We start from the raw sequence: 26,494 nt of genomic DNA, 5'->3' as shown, positions 1-26,494 counted from the left end.
ACAGCCCGACAGCCTGACTCAAGTTCCAGCTCCAAAATAAATCCATCTTAAGCAAGTGACTGGGCCTCTCTACCTCTGTCTCCTTTTCTATAAAGTGGAGGCTGTAATAGTCCTGGCTTTGCTGTGTCATTTCAAAGATACAGTGAAGCAGTATTTAGAAACCACAGTGTTAGACACAAATGCCTGTGAAATATTACCTGTTGTAATTGCTGGTGTAGGGAAGACGTTAGGGTTCAAAGCCGATGGCCAAGAAAGAACTCTTGGGACGTCTTTGGTGCAAAAGGGTGATTTTATTAAAGCCTGGGGCCAGGACCTGTGGGCAGGAGCAGGAAGAGCAGCCCTGGGGTCTGGGGGAGAGGCCCATTATATACTCTCAAGTTGGGAGGGTGTGAGGGAGAGGGTCAGCCTCTCAAGTATTTTGGAAACAAGGTTTGGGAAAGGCCAGTTATTATGCATTAGTAAAAACTCAGTCCTGAGACCCTTCAGATTGCTTGGGGGATGATTGCCAGCATATATCTTGGGGGGAGAGATAAAAGAAGTTTCCAAAGGAATTTTTATATGTTAAAGCAGACTCCCAGAATGGGGGGTGGGGGGGGAATCGGGCTAAGATTGCCTCTTGCCCTGAGCAGAGTATTAACATTGAGGCAGCTGAGTCCCTAGAGGAAGGTCACCCTGCCTGTTCCAAGGAAATTTAATAATGTTTCCTGTGTCTTTGCTTCCCACAACAGTTGCTAACACCCCTGATCAAATGGATGCAGCTTCATAAAAAATGACCTGAAATTGTCCAAGCAAGCCCTGAAAAACATAAGGAGTCAGCTTCTGACAAAAGAATTCAAGGAGCTTTCCATAATATTCTCCCAAATTTTTTACTGAGTCAGGAAACAAGTGAGAAGGATAAAGGCGAGATAAATGCGTGGATCACTCTTCCAATCTCAAAGGAAAAACAAAGCAGGACTAATCATACTTTGTCGTTTCTCAAACCCTGGAAGGTCCATTTGGCTAAAATAATTAAGGTCAGTAAGTTAAAGTGTCCTAGACCTTGCAATGACTTTACTTTCATAAATCTGCTCCTTCTTTTTATTTTATTTTTTTTATATTTTATTTATTTATTCATGAGAGACACAGAGAGAGAGGCAGAGACCCAGGCAGAGGGAGAAGCAGGCTCCCTGCGGGGAGCCCCATGTGAGACTCAATCCCAGGACCCTGGGTTCACGCCCTGAGCCAAAGGCAGCCGCTCAACCCCCCCAGGTGCCCCTCTGCTCCTTCTTCATCTGTCTTTCCATAACGTTTCTGAGTTTCCCTTTAACAAAACTATTTTCAATCTTGATGGAGAGGAGATCTTTTCCTGAATTTAGGACAGGATACATAATCCCTTGATACGTCAGATCCCATCCACCTCCATCAAGGCATCTGCAAAACAGGGTTTCTCACCAAGACCTGCTGTGAAGGCCCAGGGGGAAAGGGTGGGCTGGGAAGCCCATGTGAATTTGCTTCTGGTTCATTCCTTGGTGATTTGGCCTTGGCCTTGGCAGGCCTTCCGGGACTAAGTGACCAATTCCTATTCGGTAGGTGCCTGGGGCTCCAGGCCCCCTTGAATTCCTACATCTGAATGAAAGCAATGCTGGTTGCAAGTCCCAGAGGTGAACTGCGTTTCATCCTTTGATCGGGCTATTTCAGTTCCCCGCAGCCCTGCCACCTGCAGAGACAAAACGGTTCAGCCGAATCCTCATTCATTCGAACCCCAGCACAGACACTGGTGTCTCCCTGTTAAAATAAGCAAATTCTTATCAGTCAGCATCTGTTTCCCTTCCCCCCTCCACCCAAGAGCCTGTTTACCAGATTTTTCATTGAGAGACTTCCCCATGGAGTATAATTCACTTCGTTTTTGCTCATTCATAAGATTTTTTTTTTTTTACATCTCCCAGCTGCAACTATTTTAGGCAATTTTCTGAGGACTTATAATTGAATGCGACTCATTTGAATAAGGTGGTGCTGCAGCTCAAAGCAGTCAGAGCTCTTTGGAAATACAGTAAATTTACACAATATATATTTTTCGGTGGAAGAAGTATGTGATTCATTGATGAAGAAGCTTGTCAGTAACGTCTGTGCCACGTCTATTCGAAAATGACGTGGATCGTTTTTTAATATGCAAATGTCTGGAAAGGACTATTTTTTCTTTTTTTTCCTCCCCCCCTTCCCAGAAGTTGCCAGCGTGAGGAACATAATCTAGACAAAGTAAACTCATCAGTTTCATACAACACAAAATCAAATTGCTATTGCCAGGCGTTCCCATGGCAACTGCCTTCCTAAGCAAACTTCACTACAAAATATACAGCTGTTATTTTATCTCGTTGCTAAGTTCCCTTGACAAAACCACACTATAATAACCACTCACATATATGTGGTTAAAGGGGATAAAGCTCCCATGGGCCTCACATGGCTTATTTTTAAATGATAACTTAGGAATTCACCCCTCCATCTTCAGCACCGTATGGGGTTTTTCTCTTCTTTGCTTTGAAATTGTGCCATATTAGGAAAAATCTATGCAAGTCTTTAACATACATTACTGTTAGTGGTGCAGTAGAATTTTGGGGGTTGTTTTTTTTTTTCATTATCTAACAGTGAACAATATGTTAAACTACCCAGATTTCTCTTCTGATATGTCCTATCTCCACAGTAAATATATTTTCTATCATTGTTTTTTTCCAATTTTTTTTTTTTTTTAGCATACCCATGACTGGACCGCTCTTTGGGTCCCAATTACCCCTGTGCGAGTTGTAAAGAGAGTTGGTGCTGCCTGTCTCTAGACAGAAACCAGTAGGAAAATTGAACTCATTTGATCAAACTGCCAAGAGCTGGGAGAGACTGCTTTACCTGACTGTATGTCCAACCCTAACATATTTTATCACCAGTGAAAACTATAAATAAACCAGAAGAAAAATAGGTCCAAGCCCTAAAGGAAAGTCAGATTCCCATGAAATATTCACAGTGAGGATCCATTCTCTCACTAGTGAGGGGACCCAGAACAGAGAGGGAGCAAGTTACATCTTCAGGAGGACAAGGGGGTCAATGCAAATCACTGTCCCAAAACAATAAAGTTGGGCTTAGTTCACAGATACACTGCTGCATTTCTTCATTACCTCCCTGTAAAATAGTGGATTTTTTTTTTAGTTTAATTTCACTGAATTTGACAAGGAAACTGGTTGTCAGTGACCCTTACAGAAAGTTACAGCTTTCAGAAAGATTCATTCTTGGCAGTGTTTAAATGTAATATTTTATTTGCAAATGAAAGTTAAAAACAGCTTATTCTTACAGTGTTTTTCATAGAAGTCAAGCACAAAGAAAATCCTGGTTATCATTCATTGCCCTCATCAAGAGTGGGCATCGTGCCGGCCAACCCACTTCCACCCCAAAGATGGACAGGGCGAGCGTGAGCAGGGTTTTCCCTCAGTAGGCTGCAGCTGGATCCATAAGACATCTTCATTTATAAATTTAAAAAGAACCCTATTGACTTGATTTTTCTTAAAAGAAAAAAAGCCCATAAACATTAGTTTCATCATTGTCTCACATGGATTAAGATGACATCATAGTTTATATGGAGGACAAACCGACCTTCAAATTCACATCCACTTGGGTGTTTTTTCCAGATTCTTCTTGTTAAATCCTTTGATAGTCTTTCCTGCATGTTAGTGACATCAGTGCTTTGGCAGAAAGAACCCCTCATCTCTATGAGGGTCAGAATCCTATCAGGAAGCAAAAGAGGAAGCTAAAGAAGGTCAGAGGGATCAAAGGTTCTCTGAGGCGGCAGTGATTATGGGTGTACATAGTTATAGATATTTTTTGTCATCCTGGGATAGTTTTCATTTCACTGTATATGGATTTTTTTTTCCCCTTGGAACTCTTACTTGTTTTCTCCGAACTTGTGGAAAGAGCCTTACTAATAAAATCAATTTTAAGGACACTTGGGTGGCTCAATGGGTGAAGCACCTGCCTTCAGCTCAGGTCATGATCCCAAAGTCCTGGGATCGAGTCCTACATCGGGCTTCCCGCTCAGCGGGGAGCCTGCTTCTCCCTCAGCCTCTGCTGATCCCCCCCTTGTGCTCTGTCACACTCTCAAGTAAATAAATCAAATCTTTTAAAAAATAGATAAAATAAAATCAATTTTACTCACAAATTGGAAACAATATGTGTCTTGTGGGACACATCAAGCTCCCAACCCCAATGCCTTGGCTGTGCCCCATCGCCAACCTTGCCAGCACCTGCAGAGCCGTGAGCCTGTTGGGCAGCCCTCCGAACCATGCCCTGTCTCACCCAGCACCTGCACCTCAGCCCTCTCTCCCCATGTTTCTTTTCTTCTCTTTTCTTTTCATGTATAGAGTTTTCCATTTTTGGTATTCAGTTAAACAAAATACATCTTCTGTAAATGAACCCAGCACAAGGCCAACAGCAAAGAAGGAATAAAAGCATGAAAAACAGAAAGTCCAGGGTTGTGCCTTATTAGGCATCTTGGTCAGGGATGTGCCCTTCTTTACTAAGGGAAATGGGGCTTTTTGTCCTTAGACATCTGTACAGGTCCCTGTTCCTAAGCCCCAGAGTTGAATATGGAACCAAGAAACCAGCTCTGAAATGTTGAAGCATCTTTGCATATCCTTTTGGCTCATGAACTTGGAGTGCATGGGGACTCCCCTGAAGGAAGCTTTACCTCCTCTTCCCAGGAAATGATTTACTATCCCTGGGCCCCCAGGTCCTGCTTGTGAGAGGTGCCCAGTTGACTGTTCCTTCTGGTTGGTGGTGGTCGCAGTATCTTGTGCAGAGGTTAAGAGCAGGCCTGGGATAGAAAATGGGGCAGGAGACAGGCCAGTTGCTGAGAGGGTGGAATGAAGTAGTGGCTTTGTTGGATTAAAGTGGGCCTTGTTGGATTAAAGATATGCATGAAGAAAAAGTGTCGGTATAAATGTGCACCCAAGTCGTGATGGTGAGAAAAGGAAGCCTCCACTTCATCCCATGAAGTTCACTCAGGCTTAATGTGCAAAGCCAGTGGTGGCTTTGCTGCTGGGCCGAAGTCCGCCTGGTGGCTCTGCTCTCAGACCTGCCCAGGAGGGCTGCACAGCTCATCTCCACCTGCCCACCTGCCTTGAGGCAACCACAGCCTCATAATAACAATATTGTTATGTATATTTATACATATAATATGGAGGGTATATTTATATACCCTCTATAATATGAATATGTGTCTACCTACATCCCATTTACGTACTGATTTGTACCTACCTTTATTTATATATACCTTATATATGACTATGTAACTAGAAACCCAGCTGGCTTTTTTTCTTTTTTGGAAGGGAGGTGTGGTTTATTCACCATAGGAAAGTGCTTTATTGATGAGCTATCTCCGGAAACCAGAAAGACTATATACCCACTTCCCGCTACCCCCTGTCTCTCCGGGGTCTCACATTGCTCCAGCTGGAGAAGGGGTATAATTGCTTCTTGAGGTTCTAGTGCCCAAGTCTTTCCCCTTATTATGTAGGTTTACTTAGAAACTCATTAGCAATATTGTTGTTGTCGATTTTCAGAAATGCTGTAGCTACTTAATAACAGTTATTGGTGAAGAGGTATGGGGGGAGATATCTATATATATCTATATTTATATCTATATTCCCTCTGACCTTTTATATATATATTCATCATGGTTTGTATCAGTTAGAAAAGTCTCTGCCATGCTGCAATAACAAATAGCCCCAAACATTTGGGAAAGGGAAGGTTACTTTTCCCCTTCCTCATCTAAATTCTCCTGCAAGTCCAGATGATGCTAATTTGTTCATGACAAAATGTAAGCCTCATCTTTAACCCACTTTCTTTCCTCTATCCTTAATATGGAAGTCAATAGTCAAATCTGTTCGAATCTGAATCCTTCACTGTCTCTTAGCTCTATTGACTGGTTTCTATCCACCCCACTGCTAGCACTATTTCAGATCAACATCATATGCCAACCATATTGTCCCCCCATAGTGGCACCTGCTTCTAATCTTTCCACAGCTCTTCCTGCCATCCACACCCACAGTACATGTCCAGTGAATTTACATACGCACCACTGGCCTAGGATGGTGTCTTATGGTACTTACTCATGAGGTGTGCAGATTCTGAGCAAGCTGGCTACCCCAGCATTCCTTTTTACTCATTTCCATCCTTCTCCATGGGACTGATGACTTTCTGTTTGTCCACAGTATTTTGCTTTCTCAGGCCTCCATAAAGACTGTATCTTCTCTGTAGTATTATTTGTTGTTCGTTAATATGATTAACTCCTAATCATTTAGCTATCTTGGAGTTCACTTCCTCCAGAAATCCTGTCCTAACTCCCTGAACACTGATCCTTATTACAGCATTTATAAGGCTGGAGTTAAAAGTCTGCTACTGCATCTGTATTCCCCAAGGCCAGGATAGAGCAGGGACTCTGTCTTGTTTGCCACCAGATTGCTCTGCCTGGCACAGTACGTTAGCCTTAGTAGACAGTCAATAAATGTTCATTGATTTTAAAAGAATGGGATATCCTAATCCTAACTCAGTTAAAATGTGATATAGAAGAAACTATTTTGCCTTCATGAAATACCCTATCTTGGTGAGCAAAACCACTTTAATATCTATTGAGTACTGCAAGAAAAATGTAAAAGGTATATTTTAGAATTATATCTATTCATCTCTATTAATCCAAAAATGCAACCACTTTCTAGAAATTAAGAATTTGCATACTTATAAGAGGATATTTCAGAATATTTCATAATTCTGTGTCTACCACAATTTTAGTATTATCAATTTAATCTATAATTCAGGTATTTATTTTCCAAATGACTGTATCATATAATTTTCAAAATGGTAAACTGGCTTAGGGTTTTCTTAGGTTTTTGTATGTCCTTCGTTACTGTCAATAGCAATGCAATCTTTTATTCATTCATTTATTCATATATTCATCCAATATTCAGTAGGAACTGTGGGAAATATGAATGAGAATAATGTATGGTCCTTCCCTAAAATTATAATTTAGTTGTGGAGGTAGTCAGGTATCAGCAAAATATAAACAGAGAGGATAATACTCTTGTAAAGTAATAAACACAGTACTGGAGAATGTCAGAGGAGAGATTTCGAAAATGTTCACAAAAGATGACATCTCAACTGCAGTGTGATGACCAAATCTTTCTTTCCATAAATAGAAAGAGAAGATGGTGTTTTGTGGGTGAGGGTATAGGGTGAGTCAAAGCAAGGTGGTCCCAACATCCGGGAAGAAGAGTGGAGTCCAGTGTGACAGAATGATAAGATGTGATGTTATGGGGGAAATGAGGGGAAACTAAAGAGCTGTTTCCAAATGATGAACTGACATCAACACCAATGAATCATTTGTCTTTATCATCTCTTCAATGGAAATCCACTGAAGGCTTTTGAAGCATGAAAATGTCCTGAAATTTAAAAACATAAATGCAACATGAAGCTGAATGAGAGAGCCTGAATTGGAGGCCTCAGCTGTGAGACTCAGGGACACGAAGGATGATGAAATGACCAAGTGTGGGAGGGGCAATGAAGCTGCCAAGGGGAGTATAGAATATGGCAACAACAACAACGATGAAAACCACTTGGGTCTGAAATCCACAAAGATTTGTGCTCATGGAGCTGGAATAGAGAATGAGGGGATCAGAAATATAAAAAATAACTTTAATTTTGATATTCCTGAACTGTTCTTCCTAGACATAGTACATACTCCTAGCAAAAGCATAGTCACTGAAATAAAATGAGACATTGCCCCATGCTCCACCAAACATATTTTCACAGACCATGGTGGGTATGCATACCACGCCCCCAGAAACAGTTGAGTATTGTTTTCTTGTACTGAAATTTACATTTTATGCCTAATAGTTTTTTTATGTGTGTATATGCTATTTCCCCAAAATAATTTATCTCTTTCCAAAGAAAATAAGTGTTCTAGTTGGTAATGATCACTTGGAAGCTTGATGCCATAAGTTATGTATTTTATTTTTAAAATATTTATTTATTTATTTATTTGTTCGTTTGTTTGTTTGTTTATTTTAGAGAGAGACTGTGTGAGAAAGGAGAGGGACAGAGGGAGAGGGAGAAAGAAAATCTCAAGCAGACTCCCCACTGACTGTGGAGCCCAATGCAGGGCTAAATCTCAAGACCCCAAGATCATGACCTGAGTTGAAATCAAGAGTCAGACGCTCAACTAACTGAGCCACTCAGCACCTCTCAAGTTAAGTTTTAAGCAGTATATTAGTGAGTTCAGAATCAGAAATTGAGCTTTGTCATATAGGCAAAAGAAACATGTGGAGATTTTCATGAGATAGTCAGATATTTGGGTCTAGATTCATAGAATGAATATGGTTCAGAATATAAGTCACCAGTTACTATAAATTTATGTATTGCATAATGTCTCATAGATAGGTCATCATTAAATGCTTTGACTGCCAATAACATTAATAAAAACTTGAGGTAGTAGAGATCGTCTAAAATCTTGTGGTTCTCCAAGTCAGTTTTAAGCATTGATATTTTATTGATTCCAGAAAAAACTTCATGTAAAATCTCTGTTCGATGCTACAGTACTCAAGATGTAGACATTTACAGCCTTAGAATAGTACCCTGGAGAGAAATTTGCCAAGAACTAATAATCAAGATGTTATACACTCAGCCAACTGTGATCTTTATTAGACAGTGGGATCATGAACTATATTTCCTATTTCAGGACCTACAATAAAGATTCTTTTCAAACTTGTAATAAGAAATTATTCTGTTCACTCCATAGAATGATAGGAGAAAATTTATGTTTGAAAAATATTTCATATTCTGTGTATTTAGAAGCACATCTAAATCGTCATTTAAGGCACTGGCAATGTGCAGTGTAATAAAAAATAATAAATTCACGTGAGCCACACTGTTACTTTATCCCAGAGGGAAATACACTAAATATAAAAGAGGTAATAGAGCATACATGCTATTCTTACAATTAGTGAAATCAGTTGAAGAGCAAATTAACAGGACTTTTTTTGACATTATAGACATATTCCTATATGTTTTAAATATATTTTTTAAAGATGATAAGGGCAGGAAATCACTTTGATGCAGTTGGTTATGGATACAAAAAAAGAGATCCTCAAAGCAATGTAGGAAATAAAATGAGATGGACATTTGGAATGAATTGAGAAACGTAGAGACAATCTGGTTTCTAAAAGTGAATTAACTTAGTGATAAATGTAGCCTTATGGGAAATACATATTTATGTCTATTTAGAGAGAGACTTGCACACGGAAAAACTAAACCCTTGGCACACCGCCTCATGACTACACAGCCAAGGACATTAAAGCATTTATCCGCCTCTGTTTCCCAGTCCACAACCTTCACTGTGTAGAAGTAGGAAAGTAAACGCCTGCATCCCTCAGAAGCTACTCCTACCTTCACTACTGTGCAAAGCTAGTTGCGCCCGGTCCTCCTGTGAGGACCCAACTAGGGTTGGTCTAGGACCTGTATCAGGTTAAATTTAGCCTGACTTTCTTGAGAAGCAGGAAGCCTTGAACATGCATTAGGATGACGGAGGTATACTGTTTAAATGTGGTGTCGTCTCTGTTGAGTTTGCCAGTGCCTACCTGAGTGCCATCCAGAGCCCACTGTTCTTTTTCTTTTTTTCCTCTGAACTTAATTCCCAAGGCATATATTTATAGTAGCTTGCCAATATGTTCAGGTTTGGCGATGAGGATGTGTTGAGAGTATTATTATAGTTATAAAATAAAACAGAAACAGAAGCGGTGAATCCTTATTAGCAAGTGGCTCCTCCACGGGTAAGTAAGGTTGGCAGAAGGTCCAAAGCAGTCCTTGTCGTGACAAGTAATCAAACACATACAACACATGTACTTGATGAAATAAATACTTTCGGAATATTAAAATAAACCACAAAAGAAAGTGAAGAAGCAGAGAGAAATGCAGATGCCTGAGGCCCATCCTGTAGTCTTAGCACTCCTCACCCAGTGCATCCATCCAAATGCTTGCAAGCCCTGCAGAGAGCCCTCCCTTCTGCTTGGTCCTCCTGAACCTGAACCCTGCTCCGTTCACAACCTCCCTGCTCCTCCTCAGCTCCCATACTGGTACCAATCTATGAGCTTTCTAATTAGAAAACTAAAGTCTTTCTCCACCACTTTTTAAAAACATGACTCTTTACCATTGAACACACTTTACTGGATCCTCTTCTTCTGTAGAAGACCCATTTTGTGTCTCAGGGGGGTTTTCATAATCTGGTTCCTGGAATTCTTGCCACTCCCAGATGGAGACCCCATCCTCCAGGCTCGTTGGACTAATTTCATTTCATGGAATCTACCACAGTCTCACATCCCTGTTTTCCCCCCACTGAGTGTTTAGTCTCCTTCTTCATCCTGCTAACTCCAAAGTCAGGACGCAATTCATGAGTCACCTCCTTCAGGAAGTCATCCCTGGCCCACCGCCCATGCTTTGCCTGTGTCCCTGTGTCGTGGGCACATTCAAAGAGTATTTTGTGCAGTTAGTCCATTTGGATACCTCTTTTCACTGACTTGATGTACATGTGAATCAAATTTATCCAAATCAGCAATGCTGTCCACGATTGATAAAATTAGATAGGTTTCACATGTAGACCACAAAACGCAGTTCCACTGTATGACGACTACTATTTGAACTTGATTCATGATCTAGTTTTTAAGCCTTTGGATCCATCTCAAAATTGCGTTATGGATTTAGAAATACTTTGTTGTCATGTTTTTACTGTTATAAATGATTTAATTCGGTATGTAGAAATTACTTTTCTTTGAAGGACTATATCTGAGTGAAATATATGAGTACTGTTCCAGTGTAACAAGTCCGAGGGAGTGTGTTTAAACAATATAAAATTAAGTAATGGGGGGGTTAATTTGGAAAAAGATTACATGAAAGATGAAAAAGAAGTAGATCAAAGCAGATTTCAAGGATACATAAACAAAAGAACACAAAGAAAATTGGCCAAATGATCAACAGGATTATACAAGAAATAGGAAAAAGACTAAAGGAACTAGAAAAAAAAAAAACCCAGACATACAAGATATTTGGTATGAGGAAAAAAACTGAAATAAAAGCAAATTGGATGACAAAACAAAAAATAGAAAGCATTGTTAATGCAATAGCGACAAAATCCTGTTCTCTCCTGCAGGATAATATATAAAATATTCAGAAAATAGTTTCTGACAGTAATAGAAATAGAACAAAGTTTTGTTCTGGCTTACTTTTAGTGAAAGTCTAAATGTAACATGACAAGGTTTCTTCTACTAATCATTTTCTAGACTATCTAGCATCCATGGTGAGGGACAGATCACAATTTGCTCAAACTATTGTTGATTTTAAATGTCTTGTAATGTCTATTTTTCCCCAAAATATCTAAATGTCTTTTAATATTCCTATGATAGGAGCCGTGCATGACCCAATTTCATGCCCACAATTGCATATATTTTTGACAGTTTTATTAATTGATAAATCTCTAGGGACAAGAAGAAAATGGGGCACAGATTAGGTGCTTAATTAATACATTTTTATTAAGTGAATTTTATTTTATAGCCATACTCATTTCATCTTTGGCATTAACTGTAGTAAAGGCAACTCCCAGGAAGACAGAAAAGAAAGTAATGAAACCACACTTCTTTATACTTCTTTAGTTAAAAGAAACGAGATGGTTAGATCATTCTATTTCTGTAGCGATAAAACAAAAACACCACTATAAGCTAGCTCCGACTTTCCTATTATGAGTCACTTTAATGACAGGGCCTTCCACCTTGAAGTAGTTGGTTAGTACCAATCGCTTCAAAAAGTCAGTCTGTCCTTCTTTAGGGTGAGTGAAGCTGTGTGGGGGGTCTTACTGCTGCCTCGGGTACTGGTACCGTCTCTCGCAACACCTGTCATCAAGCTATGCTGCTCTTCTTTTTTTTTTTTTTTTCTTTTTATAAATTTATTTTTTATTGGTGTTCGATTTGCCAACATATGGAATAACACCCAGTGCTCATCCCATCAAGTGCCCCCTCAGTGCCCGTCACCCAGTCACCCCCACCCCTTGCCCACCTCCCCTTCTACCACCCCTTGTTTGTTTCCCAGAGTTAGGAGTCTTTCATGTTCTGTCTCCCTTTCTGATATTTCCCACTTATTTTTTCTCCTTTCCCCTTTATGGCCATACCATCCTGAATGCGCCCCATCTCATCTGCTGCTCTTCATTCTTAAACACAGATCCTGTTTTCCCATGAAAGTGCAGGTGGTTTGGTTATTTAGCCTATGTTTGTTTGTTTGTTTATTTATTTATTTATTTATTTATTTATTTATTTATTTATGTGTAGTCTTGCTCAGTCTAACTTAGATGTGTTTTAATTTTTTGCTTTGGATGCATGTAACAGATAGACACTCACACTAGCCCAACTAAAACACGGGTTTAATGCAAGAATGCCTCAAGGCCACAAAATCTAGTCTCATTCAGGCATCTCTCCACAGAGACAAATACAACTCCTGAGCCCCATTTCCAATTTCCAATTCTCAAAAAATTAAATGTGAATGTAAATATAAATATGCTTAATGGGTCCTGTGATCTACTTCATCTTTGTGCCTGTCGTCCTAGAATTCTGGGTGGTCTGCTCACTGACTGCTGTTGAGCTGGATGCCCACTCCTATTCTGATAACTGTACCTGGGCTGAATTTGTTCCTGATACGTAGAATGTGGCAGTAAAACAAGCCAGGCATTGCACGAGCAGGTCTGCCCTAGAAAGCAGGGTGAGGACACTTCACTCTGGTGCATATTGAATACTAGAGATGCTCTTGCTAATACTGAGCACATGATGATGACACATACTCCTTTATTTATCCACTTACTCCGCAAATACTTGTCGAATTCCACTCTCAACAGGCATCAGATTAGGCATTAGGGATGCATAACTGATTAAAAACAGGCAAGTAACCTAATTCCCTAACTCCTCAGCGCTGGGTAGGGACAGATATTTATTAATGAAAATACAAACAGGATAAGTGCAGACGATGATAAGTTGTATAAGGAAATAAACAGAATAACATTATAAAGCAAGGGTCAGCAATTTTTTTTCCATGTGGAAAATATGTTAGGCATTGCAAGATATACTGTCATTGTTAAAATTGCTCAACTTTGCCATTTTAGGATGAAAGCAGCCACAGGCAGTGGGTATAGCTGTATTCAAAAAAAAATATATGTATATATATAATTTTTTTTAAGAAAAAATCAGGTGGTGGGCTTGATTTAGTCTGAGAGCCATAATATGCTGAGCCAGTCACAGAGAATAACAATGGTGGTGGCCGGGTGAGCATATTGCTGGAGATGGTGTAATGAGAAGTCTCTGAAGAAGTGCTGTTTGAACTAGTGTGCAAAGGATGAGAAGGAGCCCGTGACAGCTGGAACATCAGGCATTGCTCCCGGGAAGGAGCAGTAAGTGCAAAGGCCCCAAGGGGAAGGACTAGAAGACCGAGATGGCTGGAGTTTAATGAGAAATGGAGTAGGTATTGTAATTAAGTTTCCAGAGGCAGACAGATGTCAGCTTATGTAGCTCATCAAATTGAAGACAAATGTGAATAACTGGGAGAATCAGAACCAGGTCAGCAAGACCTGATGGGCAGCCTTAGTGGGGCACTGCTGTGAATCAGTCAACTATCTCTCCCTCCCTGTCCTTGCATGGGATTCAGATTCCTGGGGAAAGAATCGGATGGCCATTGACCATACATGTTGATTGAGTCTATAAGACTACACAAAACGGAGGAAAGGACACTTCCCAGAGCAAAAATTCCCAGAGATTCCATGTGTGATCAAAGGAGAGAAGGATGTAACACAGACACGCAAGAACCTTTGTTTCACGTGGCAGCTCCTAGATCCTCAGATCATGCCTTTTAATGAATCCTGCAATCTGGAAACTTTGAAGAGTTGCCCAGGTAGGTTGAGACCAGCATTTAGATTCCAAGAGGGAACAAATGAGTAAAAATGTTATTTATTGATGAGTTTGCAAAAACTCTCACCTCTAGGTTAAGCAACCTTTTGTTTTAATAAAGAAGCAAGAGTCTTAAAAATGTAGATGTCATTAATTATTTGTATAATGCATGCTTGAATAACTTATTTAATATTTCTTTGGGAGCTTTTACACCAGTTTAAATGACATTGTATAAATGACGGTTTTGTCTTAAAAATAGGACCTCTGTTAGCCAATTTGAAATTTTGTGGCATTTTTATTGTATGCATTTTCATCAGATAATCCAAATTGATAATGAAAGCAAATAAAGATTCATGATTTGTCAGTTAACTCAAGTGTCTTAAAACACCCTCCTGTCCATCCCTTCTGACCTGTAGCATGAAGTGAGTGGATGCCTTCTCCACAGAAGATAAAATTCATTTGTCACAATCAATCAAAAAAAGAAAAAAGATATCTGGAATAGTTGAATAGATTTAAGACTGCTGGAACTAGATGGCATACCCGACAATCTAGCTGGGTTATTGATCATGATGTATTTTACCTGGAAAGCTTATGAACCACAATGCAGATTTTAATAATCAAGAATCTGTGCTAGAAGGAAATTATTCAGTATCTCACCAAATGTAAGATTATCACACATCTATATAAATTATTGAATATCTCCAGGAACAGAGGTTTTAACAAATTGTGTTCAAGGATACCATATAGGTATCCTCATGGTAAATAAAAGCATTTAATCTAAATGAAAAAAAATTTAAAATTTTTGTGCTTTTTTTTTTTTTTGTAAACCACATTTTTTTTAAAGTGACAAAATGATCCTGATCAAGGATCTCTTTTCTGATTTATCTTTATTTGTGTTAGACACATTTAATATTTTTATCATTTATGTCTTCTTTTATATGTATATGCTTTTTAGGACATTAAAATAGGATAACCTTGTTATTTTGAAATATTTTACTACTTTTGTATATTGCATCAGATTGTTTTAAATATACCATATATAATGTTTCTTTCTCACATTAATATATATTCATCTAAATTTTTGTATTAAATAAAAACACTGTATTTGTGCATTTATCTCATGCAGTTTAGAAATGAACCCTGAATTTTGATGAATCTCATAGTATTGCATATTTACCTATGAGTCACTTGGGTATTGCCAAAAAATGCCATTGAACAAGCCATCCCTGAATTTCATTGCTTACAACAGCCCCATATTGTCACATATCGCCGCCCCATGAGCTGATGCTCAGAAGACATGCAAGGCTCAGCTGGACGGATCCGCTGATCTTGGCTGGGCTCTGCGGTGCTCCTGTCAGTTCGGAATGAGGCAGCTGGTCAACCCTGGGCTCCTCTGAGTTGTTTCAGCCCCGTGCCAAGTATCTCATCCTCTCCCTGGAATCAGCAAGCTGGCCCCATAATACTCTTCCTCTTCTCATGGTCATGACAGAGATGCGAGAACAAGTCTATGTGTTTCTACCCCAACCCACCATTCTCTGCCCTCTTCCCTTGTTCTTCTTCTCCCTTCCATCTCCTTGATCCCTCTGTCTCTGTATCTCTCTCTTTCACTGTCTCTGCCTCTCTCTTCTCTCAACAAGTAGAATACCAATATTTTATTCTTCTGCTAAGTTGACAAATTTAAATAAAGAGTATACAGTCTTTGGCCTAAGGATTTAAGTAACTTTTTTTTAAACCCTCCTTCAAAGGTTTACAGGGGTAACACTTAGACTTACTGTGTGGTTTACAGTTTGGGCTCTGCTCCTGTTCCTTCAGAAATAATTGCTTGAATGAATCTTAGTTCACACCAGCCAGTGAAGCAGGTGTCTGAAAGGATATGAGTTGCCCACGTGTGCTTCCACACGTGGAAGGGTTATGCCAACCCTGACCCACCAGAGTGAGCTACCTGTTGTCTCCATTTTAATTTTATTTCTGGTGGATGCTAACTATAGCCAATGTATATGAGCCAAATTGCTCATCCTTCAAAAACCTGACTGGCACCCCACAGTCCTGTTCTCTTCCCAAGACCTTCCTCACAGAGCCAAGTGTATACAGTCCTGTTCAGTAGTCTCTATCTTTCACTTACACTTTGTGCATTAAGATTTTAACAAGTGTGGCCTATTATCCATTTTCACTGTTGGATGTTTTACGTAATTTAAGAAAATATATACAGGTGGCCATGTTTTTAAAAAAAGATTCCCCATTTTTAAAGATTTTACTGATAAACTATTACCTGACTAGAAGAATTAATAAGAAATTAGTGTTCATGGGCTGATTTTCTTCCATCAATTATCTTGACAGGTTGAAGTTCATCTGAAGTGAATCCAATGAAGTGTTGCTATCAAACTACTAAACATGAGGACAACTGCTTTCACAGAAACTTCTTTCAGAAGCTGTTATGTTGGGATGCATGAGTGGCTCAGTTGGTTAAGCATCTTCTTTTGGCTCAGGTCATGATCTCAGGGTCCTGGGATCAAACCCCAGGGAGTTCAGCAGGGAGTCTGCTTCTCCCCCTCCCTCTGCCCTTTCCCACCACTCATGTTCTCTCTGTCTCTGTCTCTCTCTCTCTCTCAAATAACTAAATACAATCTTGAAGAAGAAGAAGAAGAAGAAGAAGAAGAAGAAGAAGAAGAAGAAGAAGAAGAAGAAGAAGCTATTGTGTTGGTGATCCTGTGGTGAGGTCACCCATTGTTCAGTATCCCCAGCCACCCCTAAAATCACAAAAGCAGAGTTGAGTGGCTCAATATTTTTAAGAGACTGCGGTCTACTGTGGAACATCAGTGCTTGAATACTGATTAATTCAGTCCAGTAGAAATACAGCAAGGGACCCTTTTGGCATGTAATCACTCCATTACACCTTTTCTAGCACCAGTGCTGATAGATACGTGACATTTTCAACCCAAATGGAAGTTTTTAAATTCATTGTTTAAAAAGTTATTGTTTATGTCTCAGTTCAGACATTAGATTTGCACTGCAAGTGAAAGATGTATAATCCTGCTAAATGGAATAAATTGGAACTGGTGTTGATTGATATCTATTAATCCATGTAATCCTGTTATAATTCCGTGTAGTGCATGTACGCCTGTTTTGTGTGTATGTGCCTAAGATTGGAATTATTTGTATAAAATCACATGCTAATAGGAAGCAGCAATAGGTTTTCAATCAAATCTGCCTGACTCAGGAGTCTGTGTTCTTTCTATTACACACTGGTACTGCAGTGATGTTTGCTTTTCAATTCTTTTTATGATTAATCTGAGAAAACCTCATAGAATATGAATTTTCAATGGCAAGATTTATGAGCTTCAACACTCTTATCTCAGCCTAAATTTTCTGGTTTTGCCCCCTGTTCTCTTCTAGAACCATCTGTCACAGTCAAGCTACTCACCCTTTCTAGACCCCATCCTCTGACCTACAGACCTCTGTGTGGCATTTCTTTTTTGTTGCCACCTTCTGATCTGCTGGGCAGTGGGAATTCCGTCCCCCACATCTCACCTAATCAACATCTTCTCTGATCTTCGTCTTCAGTAAAGATTCACTCCATTTATCCATGTCTTCCTCTTTCTTCGTGCTATTGACAGAACATTGCTCACCTAGCAGACAGTGACCGGTTCTGAAAGATATTTCTGAAATTTCTCTTAGCTCATACTATAGCTCCTTCATGTAAAAAGAAACGTGTGACAGAAGGACTAAAGAGTTACTTGCATTCCCACTTCAGACCTTACAGTTCAATTGAGCAGTGTCATCCTATCCTACATTATAACACTGGAATTATAGTACAGTACAGTTATACTACATTACTGTTGTGAGAAACAAATATACTTAAATGTAGTATAATATATAATACTAGACTAACACACTATAATGGGGTTATATTTTCATTTCAACCACTCTTGTGGGCCCTTTCTACTTACTAAGTACAGTAAGTGCTTTTTGTGCATTACAGATTCAGTCATCATGGCGACACTATGATAAGTGTTATTATCCCATTAACTAGAATTGCCACTGACAGAGCTCCCAAGTGAAGGAGCAGGAATGTCTGATTCTAAAGTTTAAATTCAACTCCACTGAGCTTTCCTGCCTTCTGGAAAAGCCAATAGGTTCAGAGATGTTAAATACCAAACAGCCAATAGCGTTGGTAGCAATTTACTCCCAGATGCTTCCAAGCCATTGTTTGTTTTATTTTATCAAAGTTGCCTTCCCCTTACATATGTAGTTGTAAGTCATTCAGAATTGAAGATGTTGGCTTGAATTATTGTCAAAGGAGTAGAAATTCTTCCCTTTCCAACTTAGCTATTGGTATCTTCAACAATTAAAATGGTTTGGGCTACATTGAAAACCTGCCTGTATAGCTCACTTACATGCTTGTATATACCCTAATGTCATCCATAGCACCAGTCTTAGAGAAGCCAGATCATAGGAAATGCAGAGTCCAGACATTGGAAACCCATATTTGCCTTTAGGCTGAAAAGAACAGAGCTGGGCTATCAACAATTACTATTTTAACAGCTTACTTCCTGTTTGGAACTGCAGTATAAAATAGTGTCTACTTGTTCTGAATTTGATGCCAGTTTTCAATCTTAGTTTTGGGAAGTTGCTTTGATAGAAGACTCAAGCATTCCAGTTATATAAAGTAGAACCTATAATTTTTCTAATAAAACAACTCCAAATGAATCACAGCCCTTGTAGCGATCTTGCAGCCATGACACATTGGCCATAACTCAGAACGTAGCTCAGGGCTCTCACACATCTTTAAGGTTAACTGTTTCTTCAAATACCTGCTCCAAAAAAAGTGAGGGCTGTGAAAGGATCAGGATGGGTATACTCATTTAGGCAAGTAAGTAAAGTTTTTATACAGCATTGATCGCTGCTGGTAATTAATTATTAATATGTGTATTAACCATGTGGGTAAACCTCTGTCTTACTTTGCTAACAAGTGATAAATGTCTTAGATCTAATGTAGGTGTGAAAAGTAGATTGCTGTTGTGTCCATTACAACTTCCCTACTCCCTGTTTTCTCAAAGCAATCTCTTCAGAGTATTTTTGAAATTATTTTTTATGTATTTCTTTATAATTTTGTTTGCCAAGAAGTTTTTAAATTGTACCAGCTTCTTATAGTATTTTAGATCTCAATAAAGAACTGTCTCTGTTAGGAATGCTTTGTTTCTAAGAGCAGCTCCCAGGAGGCCGAGAGGGTGTGACGGCCACTGTTGCTCTGGAACTCGACAACATGGTACCCAGCATCTTTATGAAAACCTTAGTTTCCCTCTGTATCACTGCTTTCCTTTCACTTTCACCCTTCATCTCTCTGTTCAGGGCAGAGAGAAGGTGGGTGAGATATGCCAGCCTCGTCTTTATGTCAGCAAAACCAAACAGCCAGGGCTTTTCCCAGCAGACTTCTATTCTCTTAAGATCAGAATCAAGTTTCTCAACCATCCCTAGCTAAAATGTTTAGAAACAGTTTGCATAGGCATGATGGAAAAGATTATTTAATTCATTCAAATATGTATTTAGGATCCACCACGTGCCAGCCACAAGGCTACCTGCTAACTTACCTAGATGCTCCTTGGAAGCTTTCTTCAGTTTATTGGTCACTGAAAGTCATACTTCTCTGAGTCCCAGTAGTGAAGTGGAGGGCTTGCAGATGGAGCTACTATGGAGGTTAAAGTAGGAGAATGAATTATTCATGGTCATACATTAGTGTCTGGGAGGACAATGAGAGTGTTAACTGGAGGATTTGAGATGTGGTTTTAAGTACAAAGCAGAAATACAGGATATACACTAAGTTAATAACCTGGTGACCTAAGATCTGTGTCCAATTTTCCTACTCAAAAGGAAAACCACAAAATCAGCAATTTCAGGTACAGATTTCAGACTTTATCTTAATTACTCTGACTCTCTAATGGACCTCATTGTTATTATATATTGCTTAAATATTTATAAAGTAATATAGAAAACTCAAGCTAATGAAGCTACCAGAAATGTTATTAAACTATATTATGGGTGAATGCCTGTGTCCCCTCAAAATTCACATATTGAAGCCCTAACCCTCAATGTGATGGTGTTAGGAGGTGAAGCTTTTGGGAGGTGATGAGGTCATGAGGGTGGGGCCCTCAAGATAGCATTAGTGCAGACACCTTGATCTTGGACTTCTACCTTCAGAACTATAAGAAATAAAGTTCTGTTTCACGCCCTCCATCTATGGTATTCTGTTAATGACAGCTTCGGCAGGCTGATACAGGCTCAGTTAGATGCTCTCTAAGAGGACATGTAACAACCATTATGATTTATTCTGGAGGTGTTTTTGTTCTTCTTGTCAAGTGTTTAAAAAGCAAGTGCATAGGACTTTACTATAATCATACAAAAGTGAAACATCTGTTAGCTTGGGCTCTACCATCAGGCCTAACGAGAGAGAAGCTACTAGTTGAGGAAAACAACCGTGATGGCTGGGGCATGCTGTACAGATACACCATTGAGGTAAAAGTATGTTGATCCATTAGTGTGCCCTGACTTAAATAGTGAAAGATGATAGGAGTTTCAGGGAAAGTCTGGAATAAATTAGGAAGGGAAAATACATTTTTTAAATAGTTTTATTTCATATGTTAATTGCAGACTTATCTTTGAAAAAGATTCATTTATCATTCATTTAATCAATATTTATTAAGAACCAGTTATGCACTGTTGCAATGCCTGGATAGATCACAAAATAAAATACAAATCTAGCTAAGGGAGACAGATGATAAATAATAAATATGGAAGTAAGTAAATTATGTAGTATGTTAGAAGTTAAAGAAAAAATGGTAAAGCATGATAAGGAGATTAATATTCTTTGGTAGTGATGGTGTTGAAAAGAATGTTCTTACTGAGAAGATGAAATTTGAGCAGGACCTTGAAAGGCAAGGAACCCGCCAACTAAATATCCCGGAGGAGAGGCCCAGGATAAAGTACGGTTAAGCACATACGGTATATGTGTTAGTCCAACAAATTTATGTCATGTACCGTCTGGTAAGAAACCCATTAGAAATCTATAGAAAGCATAACAGTGGCAAAATTTAATTTTTGGAAATGTTAACTTGATTAGGAAAATAGATCTGAGAGTTAGTTAACATCTAACTAATAGATAATAAATAGATAATAAATAGGTCTGAGATCTGCAAGTTGAATGCAAAATGACGTCTAAGAAATATGCTGCAAGCATTTTAATTTCTGCTGCACTCAGGTTCTATACATGTAAGAGAAATCAGTGTATCGACAACACTTGTGACCAATGATTCTTCTTCTTCTCTATTTTGTCTTTTGGGATGTACACCATAGACATCACTGGCATTAAGACATTTATGTGAGGCAGGATTATGGAATTTTGGAGAAGAATCAGGTTCAGGAGTTACACTTACTTTACAAGGACAGATTTGTTACTTGCTCTCATGAAGAATAGTCTAGTGGAGAAGACTAACATTATGCACAGAGTTCCTGTTCAGGCTGTATAATTACAAAGTGAGATAAAGGAAAGACCAATGATTATGTGACACGGTATGGTGGTGAAGAAAACTCACCAAGACAGGAAAGTCCTCTATGGGTGTACCTGTGCCCTAAAATCTGAAGGGCAGGTGGGGAAGAGCTAGCTACGGTTTCAGGATGGCACCTGCAGAGGACAGAATGGCCCACAGTGGAAGTGAGCATGATGTGCTCAGGATGTGCCCTAAGAAGGCCAGTGCTGCAAGAGTGCCATAGTGAGGGAAGCAGAGATGCCAGGTAAGGCTAAAGAGCAAGCAGGGGACAGAAGTTAGGAATTTTGCCTCATTTTTCTCTAAAAGCAATGAAGAGCCATGAAAGGTGGCAAGCCGTGGAGAGGAATATCTTGAACAAATCTGCCTTTGGAACAGATGTTCTGAATGTAAGTGAGGGAAGTTTTGAAAAGGGTCCTGGATCAGGGATGGGGAAAGCAGAGCTGAAGACTCAAACTCAGGTAGCAGTGGAAGAAATGGAGAGAAGTCGACAGATTTGAGAGCTGTATAGGAGAAATAAATCAGGAGAGCTTTCATTCATGTGATAAACAAGGGGACAAGGGGGAAAAAAACAGCTTAGGATGGTTCCGGGTTTCTAGCCTGTGGAAAAGGATAAAGGGCAGTGCTGTTATCAGGGATTTCCCATAGCAGATGGTAGTGGCCTTGACCAACTGGATTCTAAGACCCTCTGAAATGTGGATGGTTTACTAGGTGGTAAAGACGGTTAGCGTGTATGGATGTGTCTAAGAAACCTTGGGAACACACTCTGAGAGCAACTGCATGAGCCACAGTGTGAAAGCTCATGAGGCAAAGATCAGAGAAAGTCGCAGAGAATGGATGGGTTTTGTTGGACTCACCCCATAGGTGCTGCACTAAGTATTATTATCTTCTTTCCACTGTAGACCTCGCCTTAAACACTCTAGAGGGGACCAACTTCCTAGGACACAAAGTGAAACTTTAAAAAAAAATCCAGACTCTCAGGGTCTGGAAGATTTAGTGGGATGGACATGTACCTTTTGTAAGCATGTGTCTAAAAACAAGTGGAAACCACACTGTTGATTTTCTCTATATTATCAGATACTTGGGCCAGTGATCTCTAGCTTTTTTTCATTAGGATAGAGAAAGGGCTTTTAAAAGTCCCATTAATCTTCCATTGAGGTAGGACACAACCCAAATAAGCTCACTGGTTAGGCATTGGCAGGCGCAAGGACTACAGAAAGCCACATACACTGATGCTGCTCAATCAGGGTCTCGGGAACAGAGAAGAGAGCTTGTCTCTACTGTGAAGTATAAAACCGTCGCTGCAGTCAGCACAAAACAGCTCTGGTGGGAAAGCTCCTTCCCTTTCTCTTCTTGAAAAATATTTTGGGAAGCCTCGATGTACTGCCCAAGTATAAATTGCATTCTGAAAATGAGACAGGACAAATCAGATGATTTGCCAAAATAGCTTACTGCTGATACAGATCTTATGGGATGAAGCGCCTCTGCACCCCGGAGCTCAGTTGAGGGCAATCAGGAGTGACGGAGAAGGTGCTCCCAGGCACAATGTGAGAGGCTGCACTTCTGACCCTCAGAAGGCAGCAAAGGAATCAATTTCTGATTCGTAAGATGAGGAAACATGACAATCAAGAGTTTAAGCTGGGGTGACAAGCATTACCTCATCCGTGATGACCATGAGCCTGCAATTCTCCAAATAAGATGCTGAACGTATGTGAAAGAAATGACCAGGATCCAGTAGTAGAAAACTGGCCCAGAGCCCCGGATTGAACAGTGATTCTCAGAAGAGGCCAAATGAGGAGAAATAGACCAAATATCCATATTCTTGATGTTTCTGGAATGCCACCAGGAGATGTCATCCACAGAGAGTGCCCGGGCGTAATCTGTCTGCAGAGGCAGATAAATCCTCCCTCCTTCCCACCATCTTTAAAGGAAGAACTGGACAATGGCATTTCCAAGCAACTGCAGTGCTCAGCTTTGAGTTGGATTATGTCAACCCTGTGACTGTAGGTAAGGCCGATCCTAATTTCGGGTGACCTTGAGGAGTCAACCCATACTGGGAGTCAGTGTCCCAGGTATGACATTATTTAAGTCACTCAACAATGCACCTGGACAACCTCCTACTGCTATGTGACTTTGAGTTTGTCTGTTTTAGATTTGTTTTCTCAAGAAACAAAGTCTTAAATTTGTTTACAGGATTTTATCAGGATTTTATACTTTCAGGAATTAATGTGTGTGAAGAAATCAATGCAGAAGATTTGAGTAGAGAGAAAAACTGAACTGCAGGGTAATGTCAGCAAGATCCTGGCCAGTCCCATCCATGTTCTGGAGCTCAAAACACCCCTGAGTGTCCCTCAAAGGGGTAAGGGCCTTCCCAGGAAGGGCCTGAGCAGGGAACACTCAGCAGGCAGCACTCCTTAGGCTGGGGAGTACCAACCTCAGACCAGACACACCATTGCGCCCAGAGAACCAGGCCACACCTGTCAACATAAGGGTTCCTCTGCAGGGAAGTGACGTCCCATCACCATCATCCTGGGAAGAGGTTAATCAGGGAGAGACTGGGAGCTGCTTTTAAGGATGTTGTGTTGGTGGAGGGATTTCAATTTATAGCAACGTCACCCATGTGGAGCTGTACTCGGGAGGTTATAAAATGACACAGGTATCTCCTGCAAAGCATGACTACAGTCTGTGTTGTCTGATTCTGATTTCAGCAATCAGACACAATTATTCTAGCACAAGAAATAGGCCGCTATGCAACAATTACATGATTAGAGGAATCGCAGTGTTGGTTGTAGTACCGTGGCATTAGTTTGTGTGGGCGCCCAGGAGCCCCAGGGTCCAGAGTTAGATGGCTGAGCCCTGCCCTCAGGACATGAGTGACCCCAGACCCCTCCACAGCCCGTCCCCTGAGCTTGTTATCTGAGATAGTAAGAGAAGCACTAACAAACAACACCGTCCTGTAGAAATAGGATGGCAGCCACATACAGAAGTTCAAACTTTCTAGAAGCCATGCTAAAAACCAGAATAAAAAAAAAAAAAAAAAGTCAAATGAAATTCAGTGTATTTGGCTTCCTTAACTCAGTATGTATCATCATTTGATAAGTAATGAAAATAAAAGTTATCAATATATTTTACTTTTTCTTCATACCATATTTTCCAAATCCAGTGTGTGTTTTATACTGCTCCCACATTTCAATCTGAACTAGCCACATTTCCACTTCCCCGTTGCCACACATGGCTAGGCACTACCGTCGTACAGATTAAGCATCATACCTGGTGCTTAAGAATTAGCTGATAGTATTTTTAATTTATTTTATGTTAGCTAGTATGTCCTTGCCCAAGTTGAAGTTTTAATAATTTTTACACCCTAAACTTGCAGTATAAATACCAAATATTCTAAAATTTTCTGTCACCTTCTCTTCTGTGTAGACACACACATGCGTGCACGCACACATATTTTATATAAAAGGGATTTTTATTTGTTTATTTGTTAGTATTTTCTTGAAGAGAGAATGAAATGGACTATATTTACATAAACTAATTTGTCTGAATATCAATGTGGAATTTCCATCACAGCTTTTATGGTGGGTTAACAACTTAAAATTTGAGAGTTCAGAAAAAAATAGCATTTCCACTACAGGAGGTTTTAGGTCCTCATTTTGAGGCAACGAAGCTATTGCCTAATGATAAAATTTCAGTGGATAAATTTAGCATTTAGATGTTAGTTTGAAAGTGTTTTATCCTAGAGGAATTAAAATGTGGTATGTTACTTTTGAATGAAAATATTCAAATAGGTTGTGCTTTTATTCCTTACGCATACAGAGAAAATAATTTTTCTCACTGCAGGAGGTATATTTGTCATTGTTTTTTTTTTATTTTTTATTTGTCATTGTTTAGAAGATCTGTAGCCACTGGTATTAGTTAGGTAAGTAAACACAGAGCTTTTTCTTTTTTTTCTTTTCACTGCTTCTTTTTACCAGTCAGGACCTGTCCAACCTAAATCCAAAGGCCTAGCAGAATGTCCAGGAGCATTTCATTTATCCTGATCTGAAGACTGCTCAGCCTGATATGTGCAAATTTGGTTGAATAGCATCTTGTGAAATAAGAAAAGTAAGGTAGCATCAACAGTCGTGTGCTACGGCACACCTGAGCAGCGCAAAGTTTCACTGGGGCCCTGACTTGCTTGTCATTTCTGTCTGTATCGTTGGGCTCTTACTACAGTTTTGGATCTGCCATTGAATTAAGATCACTGGATACTAATGGCTCAGTCAAACTAGCTTGTTTAGTAATGAATGTTGGCACAGTGGGTGCAGAGCTGGAACTCAAACCCTCATCATCTCTCTCTTCGTGTGGTGCTGGTCTCTCCATCCTCCGGTTCCTCCTAACACATCTTGAGCTGGGGTTGCACTAGATGAAGGAAGTGTGGTGGACCTCAGGCCGCACGTACATACATGTGTGCGTGTGTGTGCATGTGTGCGTGTGTGTGTGTGTGGGGGGGGGGTGTCTGGGGACAGGGATGGCGTGGGGGTGCTTTTGGGCTGCTGTAACAAAGCACCCCAGCCTGGAGGCTGGAAGTCTGAGATCAGGGTGCCTGCATCCTCAGGTCCTGGTGATGCCTCTCTTCAGAGGTGCGGACAGCTGTGTTCCCTGTGGGTCCTCCCATGGCAGGAGCGACAGGGGGTTCTCTGGGGTCTCTTTTATAGGGGCACTAATCCCATTCATGAGGGCCGCCCTCGTGACTTCATCACTTCCCAAAGGCCCTACTTCCTAACAATATAACTTTGGGGATGAATTTTCAACACAGGAATTTGGGGGGATACATTCAGCCCATAGCAGGATGGGAGCAAGAACTGTCAGGGAGGGATAAGGCATGCTTCAAAATAAAAGGAACAGTATATGTTAAGAAATGGTAAGAGAGCTGCCTCCTTAAGCTGTGGGAGACTCTTGGGTTTAGAATTATTCTGGTTTCTCTGTGTGGCTTTG

The 26,494-nt window shown here is 40.0% G+C and overlaps 1 long non-coding RNA gene across 1 annotated transcript in view; it reads right to left on the bottom strand.

Moving 5' to 3' along the window:
• Nucleotides 1-1,074: 1,074 nt before the first annotated feature.
• LOC140633441 (uncharacterized) overlaps nucleotides 1,075-26,494 on the bottom strand; it is a 54,683-nt gene continuing 29,263 nt past the window's right edge. Inside the window, exons 2-4 of the long non-coding RNA XR_012031053.1 lie at nucleotides 19,565-19,662; nucleotides 17,505-17,602; nucleotides 1,075-1,764 (exon numbers count right to left, since the gene is read on the bottom strand). This is a non-coding gene — a long non-coding RNA (uncharacterized lncRNA). The remainder of the gene's footprint in view (nucleotides 1,765-17,504; nucleotides 17,603-19,564; nucleotides 19,663-26,494) is intronic.

The sequence above is a fragment of the Canis lupus genome, chromosome 5, assembly GCF_048164855.1.
Source record: "Canis lupus baileyi chromosome 5, mCanLup2.hap1, whole genome shotgun sequence".
Taxonomy (NCBI): domain Eukaryota; kingdom Metazoa; phylum Chordata; class Mammalia; order Carnivora; family Canidae; genus Canis; species Canis lupus.
Note: the sequence above shows the minus strand (reverse complement) of the source record. Positions and strands in the feature narration are given on the sequence as shown.